This window comes from Palaemon carinicauda, chromosome 19, assembly GCF_036898095.1.
Source record: "Palaemon carinicauda isolate YSFRI2023 chromosome 19, ASM3689809v2, whole genome shotgun sequence".
Lineage (NCBI taxonomy): Eukaryota > Metazoa > Arthropoda > Malacostraca > Decapoda > Palaemonidae > Palaemon > Palaemon carinicauda.
The window spans coordinates 53926383-53934267 of record NC_090743.1 but is presented as its reverse complement, the minus strand read 5'-3'; positions in this window follow the sequence as shown (position 1 = coordinate 53934267).

Below are 7885 nucleotides of genomic sequence, written 5' to 3'. Positions count from 1 at the left end.
ATACAAAGTAACTAGTGCACGTGCCCGTTAAATCCAAATATTTAAATTAAATATTTAAACTTTAATCATTTATTTAAATTAAATGTATTTAATATTTTTATTTTTAGTAATAATAACACAAATAATCTACTACACGTTCCCGTTAAATTCAAATATTTAGATTAAATATGTAAGTTTTAAGCATTTATTTGAATTAAATATATCTAATATATTTTTTTTTCAAATAATAATAACAAATAATCTAGTGCACGTGCTCGTTAAAAATAACGGGTATTGAAGTGTGTGTGTGTGTGTGTGTGTGTTTGTGGGTAGTGTTTTTTTTTATTTCTTATTTTTTTTTTACACTAATTCTTTCTTCAGCTCTACTCCCATATTTTTTCTTCTTTAATTTTCTAGCTTCAGTACACATTAGACTCCGGATATTGTGCCATTTCCTTGTAATTTCTTTTTTGCTAATTCCCAAGTTTTCGGCTATTCCTTTAATTCTACTAATTTTCAGCTCTTTGTTTCTGTACTCAAGTAAAGTCACATTCCACAGTTCAGGAAATTTCTCGTATTGCTGAATTAATGCAATTGTTTGGTCTTTATTCCACTTTTTTGGCACATGTTCTCTCGCGAGAGTAACGAAAACTTTCAGAGATCTGAATATTCTCTGGAGAGAGTGGAGAGCTACAACCTAGCTCTACGAGCGTGCTGTCTAGAGTGTTTAGACTGTAGCATGCGCGAGAGAAGAGAAACACTCGCGAGAGTAGAGAGAAAATCTCGGAGAGTCCTCTACAGCCTGTTTACATTCCATAGAGCAGCTGTCTGAGAGCAACTCTCGGAAAAAACTCTACAATCTAATCGCACCTTTACGTAATTTCTCTTTAATATGAATTAAACGCTGAAAGTCCTTACCCAATTCAGAAGAGTCATAATCATCAAGTTGACCTTCGTGATATATACATTCCATAACCTGTGTATCATATCCAAACTTCAAAAACTCTGGTGATAGCACCTGAAAATCATCATTCACATTCTGTTCCCTCAAGGCACCAAGTTTAGAAATGGGTTTCTCATTAGCGTAACATATGCATTGTTTAATTACATGTGAAAATTCCAGAAAATCTAGAATATTATTATGGATTGCTCCCTGTATTAACTTTCTTACCAGACCAACTCCGGACTCTATGATACCTCCAATACCACGATTTAGAGAACCTCGAGGATACTGTGAAAATTCTGTGACATCGACACCCCTCTGATTGGAGAATTCCTGTACCTCACTTGCTTTCAGACATTCCTCAATCCATGTGAATGCACCACCAAGATTTGAGCCAGAATCTGAAAATACTTTGTTTGGCAAACCATAGTTGTAAACATGATTTTGAAAAGCCAATAAAAATCCTTTAGAATCAGCTGAAGTCACCATTTCATCATTAATCATGTTAGGCCAAATACATTTAAAGATTACCCCATAGGTTTTAACTTTGTCACTTCCATACCGTGTGAAATATGGCCCAAAGTAATCAATGAAACATACAGAAAAAAACCTCTTTATGAGATTCACATTCCATTCTCTATAGTCATTAGCATTAACTTTAGCTGGTCTGCTGTTAAAACGTTTACAGTGGTAACATTGATTCACAACTTTCTCAACTGTTGAAAATCCCTTAAGCAGAAAAAAATGCCGGTTTGAATTTATGTAGCAGATAGAAAGTACCTGAGTGATTAAACTTCAAGTGAGTGTTCATTATCAGTATTCTACCAAAATCACTATTATTACATCTTTCCTATCTTACATTTTACTCTAAGAATACCATCAGAGTCACAAAATACATTCATTCTACTAACTAGCTCAGGAATAGACTTTTTTGCATTCCATTTTGAAGTGAAAAAATCTTGTAAATCTGGAAAGCAATTCTGTTGATCAAGCTTTAGCAAATCATTACTACATTTTTGGTAGCTTGCATCTAATAAGGCAATTGACTGCTGGCTCTTAGAATTTATTCTTAATCTTATATTGTTTTTGAAAAGCTTAACTTTCATTAGTACTTTAACAGCTTTGTCAAGTGAAGAATACTTAGTTATATCAACAACTGTACCAACTGACATATCTTCAACACTTGCCTTATTTACAACTAGCTTGGGTACATCCACATCATTAATCATGCCTGGATTAGGAATTACAAACCATTCCAGCAAACTTAAATCTTCCCGTAACATCTCGGGTCCGCTCAAGTAGCAAGAGTTTCTCAACTTTGAGAAAGATACTAATCTAGTAGTGAAATCTGCAGCATTTTCATTTGATCCTACATGAGCTAACTTCACCGAGTGTGTAGTTACAGAGGTCGACAATATTTTTTATTCTATTATTTACATATACACTTCTCTTTTGAAGCTTTGTTCTCAAGTTCTCATAATCAGCTAGCCAACTTAAGGCAATCGTAGAATCTGAAAAAAACATTATGTCATTAACTGCAATAGGCACAATACAAGAAGTGAGCATTTTATACAGCTCAAAAGCCCATTGCAATGCATACTCTACTGCAGTGAGTTCGAGTACAGGCATAGTTCGCCCTTTCAGATTTTTATTCAGATTCTTATTATGGGCACATACGAAGGATACCAACTTTGAATCTCTCTCCTGCAAGTAAATAACACATCCAATAAAGTTTTTACTCGCATCACTCATTACAACAATTATATCAAAATTAGACTTTCTGCTACCCATATATCTTGGTATCTCTAGCCTTTCACCATTATTGAATTGTGAAGCTATGTTTTTCCATTCATTTAGCTGAGCACCATGAAGAGTAGTATCCCATTTATCTACATAATCCGACTGTAATTACCAGAGGAAAATCTTACATCTGTTTAAAACAGGCAAGTTAGCATTATTCAACTCAAATATACTCATTACTGAACTCAAAATCTGCCTAGGAGTATCAGCTTCAACATTTAATTTTACACATGTCGCCTTTAGTACATCATTATATCTGTCCCAGCACATGCCAAAAATTTTAACCTCCTGTGGAGTCTCTGTGCCAACTTTACAGTCAATCTCATACTGAAATTGAGAATAATGAGTAACATACTGCTGCAATGGAAATTTATGCTGCTCAAATGTTGTAATGGCTTCCCTGTGAACCATTTCAACTTCATCTTCATCTGCGCAGCCAAACAGAAAATTATCAACATAACTGCCTTGGTAGATTCTTTTTTTCAATTCCTGAATTTCTTCAGTATCACCATCTGTCTCCAATATTAGCATTTTATAAAGACTGCACTGCAACAGATATGGAGAAACAGACATCCCAAATATTACTCGCTTTGAGCAATACACACCTGGTGTAAAATCACTGGATTCAACATCCTTAAACCAATAAAAGAGAAATTTTGAGGAATTCTCATCATCAAATTCAACTAGTAGTCAAATACCTAAGAAATAAATTTATAGACTGCATTGAAATCATAGGTTCAATCTAGCATGAATTTAATAAATTAAAATACTTGAAATTATTTTCAAAACACTGGCATATAGAATATGTAACGCAAGAACAAGCATTAAAGCCCCTTATGCTTACCCTGTTGCGATAACAGTTCTGGCGAGTGTGGGAGAAATCATTCAATAGACGATCATCGCTAAGCAGTGTCCGGATCCCATCCTCGATGAATTAGTGTGCAATTATGTCCATGATAGAGGAAAATTTCATAGAAATTAATCCAGCACTAAATACGGTAGTAATCCAGGACAGAGTTATAAATCCAGCGTGAGTGTATAAATCCTTAAATCCACTTAAATAATGAGAGAGAGGGAAAGAGAGCTGCTCCTCCTCACTCCCGTATCAGCTTGCTGAAGACTGAGCAACTGTATGAAAAAAGAACTTCACAAAGATACTAGCGGCCGGCAGATATAACTACTGTAAAGTAGTTACTATTAAAAAGCAAAGGGGCAATTAGCGACACTTCTGTATGCCAAATGTATAAATAATTAACTATTCAAATTAATAATTTGAAGTTTTTTCAATTATGTCCCATCTCGTGCACTACAGCAATCACCTGTCTTCTCAACGGTGCAAGAATTAATATGTGGCAATATATCCCTCATTCAGCACTTCCAGGGATATACGCAGGCCTATGCTTCCTCATAAGCAACCCATCCTTAAGATGATAACAGGTCGGAGACTGCTATGACTCTCTCTCATCCACCACACGGTACAATAACTCTGTTAACGTTGCATCCTTCCGTTGCAATCCTATCAGCCTTTTCCTACTCACTTGTCCTACTTCTAATGCTGAGTTTTCTATTTCTTCCAGGTCTATTGCTTCATTGTCTTATTGTCCACTTGTCGGTCGTTCCTCTTCGCTCGGGCTTACACGGGAGTTCTCCTCTTGCATCCATCAAGGGAATTTTCTTCTTTGGAAAACAAATCCTCTAAGTTCATCGATCCTTTGATTTCATTTTCATTTTTTCAGCCACTTTCTTCATCATACTCCTAGTCGTCACACAATTAGGAAACAGATACGGATAGTACTTTTCAAATTCAATGGTAGTACTATACTTCAATGGTTTCTCCGTTACAATGGGACAAGGCACAAACAGTGCTCCACCAACCTCATTAACCAGCAGGACTTTTACTCCTTCGACAGCCAATGAATCCTTTACCGCAAAGTTAAAATTACCTGTCAACAACTCGCATGACAGTTTCAAACGGCAAATAGGGGTAACCTCCTCACCTCCTATTCCCTTCAAAAGAACCGAGTCCACTATGAGACCTGTTCCATCAACGGGTGTACTCCTTTAACATACTTTCATAAATATATCATTTAAAGTTATCAACGCTGTTTTGGTTTGTCCTGTTCGTCGTGTAAACGTTAGCTGGTTTATTTTCCTCTTTGACATTTCCCGATTGTTTCTTCGTCTTCGCATTCTGTCAAGTCGAATTATCCTTAATCACTTGGGCGACTGCTTTTGGTTAGTTTGATCAACAATCCTTACTGATATGGCCTCTCTTCCCTCACTTGAAACAGACAATATCAACCTTCTGCACGTCTTTCACGATACTTGAGGGAGGATGATTCAACTATTGTTGCTGTGGTACTATCACATTCTGCTTATGAACAGTACCAGTATTACTACCGCTGTAACTGTTGTAATTATTTCTGAACTGGTCTCCGTGGTTCGGCGAATACTTAACACTTTGTGGGGACAACAGTTGAAACTTCATAACCGAGGAGGGTTTACGACTGATAATATTATAATCTTCACTCAGAAAAGCGGCTTTATCAAGTTTCTTCACCTCTCTCTCTCTCTCAAGTATGTTCGAATATGTTCAGGAATTCCTCCTAAATACTGTTCTAGTGTTATGAATTCTTCTAAATCAGCCATCTCCCTTACGATAGCAGCGTCTCTCCATCTCTTAAAACATCGTCGTACCTTATAAGCGTAATCCAGCAAAGTCGTTTTCTCATCCTTCCTCAAACTTAGGAATATTTCATTATAATATTCAGGGGTCATCTGATACACATGTAGCACGTTCCTTTTCACTTCTTGATACTCCTTCCTCTGGTCCTGAGATAAGGAAAGGTTTACACTGCATCCTTTCCCAATCAATACACTCTGCAATAACACAGACCATTTATCTTCTGGCCATTTCCTCATCGATGCGATCATTTCAAACTGATTGAAGAAGTCATCTGGAGCCCCTTCTGTTAACCTTGGAATTAACCTCTAGGCATCCGACACACTAAGCACGGGTTCGTACTCAGCAGGGGTCATCTCTGTCTGCGTTGTCGACTGTGCACGGGCGTTCAACAGCTCCAACATCCGCGCATGCCGTGCAATCTTTCTGGCCTCCTCCTTCTCCTTTTCTTCCATTCTCCTAGCATGTCTTGCAATCTCTCGGGCTTCTTCTTCTCGTCTTGCTTCCATTCTTCTAGCATGTCTTGCAATCTCTCGGGCTTCTTCTCATTTTGCTTCCATTTCCTTCTCTCCTTCTTTCCGTCTTGCTTCTATTTCCTTCTCTTTTTCTTCCCGTCCTGTTTCCATATCATCCTGTTTTCTCTCTTTTTCATCTCGTTCTGCCATCATCTTCAACTTAAGCAAAGACTCCTTCACTGTAATTCATCGAATCTCAGCCTCTAACATCCCTATCTTCTTTCATGCCTTCAGTTTGTAGGTCAACTGGTCCTTGCTTCGCTAAAAGTATTTCCTCAGCTTCTTCCAACAGTTTACGAGCTGCTACAATATTTTCTTCCAACAACTTTCCCTAGTTTATCAACACTTCTAAGGCTAGACATTTGATTTGAGCTTTAATCATCCCACTCGTTGCAGGGCCACCACATGCCATTAAGATAGAGAGCCACTGAGCTTTAGTTACATTAGCTTCTGACAATTCCTGACCATTTGGGTTATTCAAAAACTCTATCAAATTGTGCCATCTTGTTCTTTAACAGATAATTTTATACTTCTCCAAAAATATATATCCTAACAATATACAAAATCCTATCAACACTGTACCATTCAAACCCTGTTATCACCAATATTTAAAAACAGACTCGCTCAATTCGAAGGGTCTGGGCACCAAAAATATATAATAAGATGGCTCACAGGTCTGGGCACCCAAAATATATTATAAGATGGCTCCCGAGTTTGGGCACAAGAAAATATGTTATACGATGGTTCGTGTCTGGGAACCAAACATATAATATGATATATATTATGGCTGGCAAGCTAAGCAACCTCTCGAATTCTAAACTTACCTGTTTGCTTTTATATTAAATCTGTTACACTTGGAAATATTAATACACGAACTCTGAGACAGTTAAATAGCTCCAAGACAGCAAAAAATAAAACATTGAATATCCAAAGGTCTCTTAAGTACGCTCAAAACAAAACTGGGTAATTATTCTTAAGAATTATTCATACAAACTTACTACGGTTCTTTACAGGATAAGAGCGAGGTTGTGATAAACACTGATGATTGAAATAATACACACTTTACAAAAATAAATATATTCTATATGAATTACAACACTTTGAAAGAATTTACATAAAAACAAAAATAAATCACTCGAAATGTTAAGTCTGAACAAAACTTAGATTAAGACAAAAATGTTGCAATCTGAAAATTATATAATCACTTGACTTTAAATATTAAATCTGAATAAACCTCAGACTAAGAAAAAAGAAATAATACTTATAAAAATTTCACAATCACTTGTTTCACTTGAAATTAAATCTAAATATAATATTTAAGTTTGATACTTTAAGAAAATAGATAACTAGATCACGATACAAGTACCTTTTACCCAACTACAGGGCCATTTACAAAAACTCTAAGAGAATTTTCATAAGTACTCACTATGTTTACAAAAAACCGTCACACCAAAACTTCAATATTTCACTGAACACTTTTAAAGCATTACACTGAGCTGAGTATGATAGAGAGGAGGGAGAGATGACTATGTCTTAAGGCTGGAATTCTCTATCTGATCTATGCATCCATGGGGTCGCTATTTATATATGAAACTTAGCTACTTCCAGAAGCTTCCAGGATCGAGATCTGGTAGCTTGGGGGTTTGATCTAAGGCATCAAAGTTACCAAGTATTGCTCTCTCGAACGCGTACTCACGTGACAGGGAGACGAACTCTCTCAGTCAGCTAGCTCCGCCCACCCTTTGTCCCCGTCATAAAAAAAAGATAAGGTCTATCACTAGGTTTTTCGGGACATTTCCAAAGCACATGGCACAATATAAGAAGAATTGTGTATTTCCTCTCAAACATGATGCAATACCTCATAAAAATAAAAAAGAAAAATAACAGACATTACATACGCCCTTATTCATATCTCGTATGGGTTACATAACACTCTCAAACAGTTTACGTAAGACTTCGTAACGA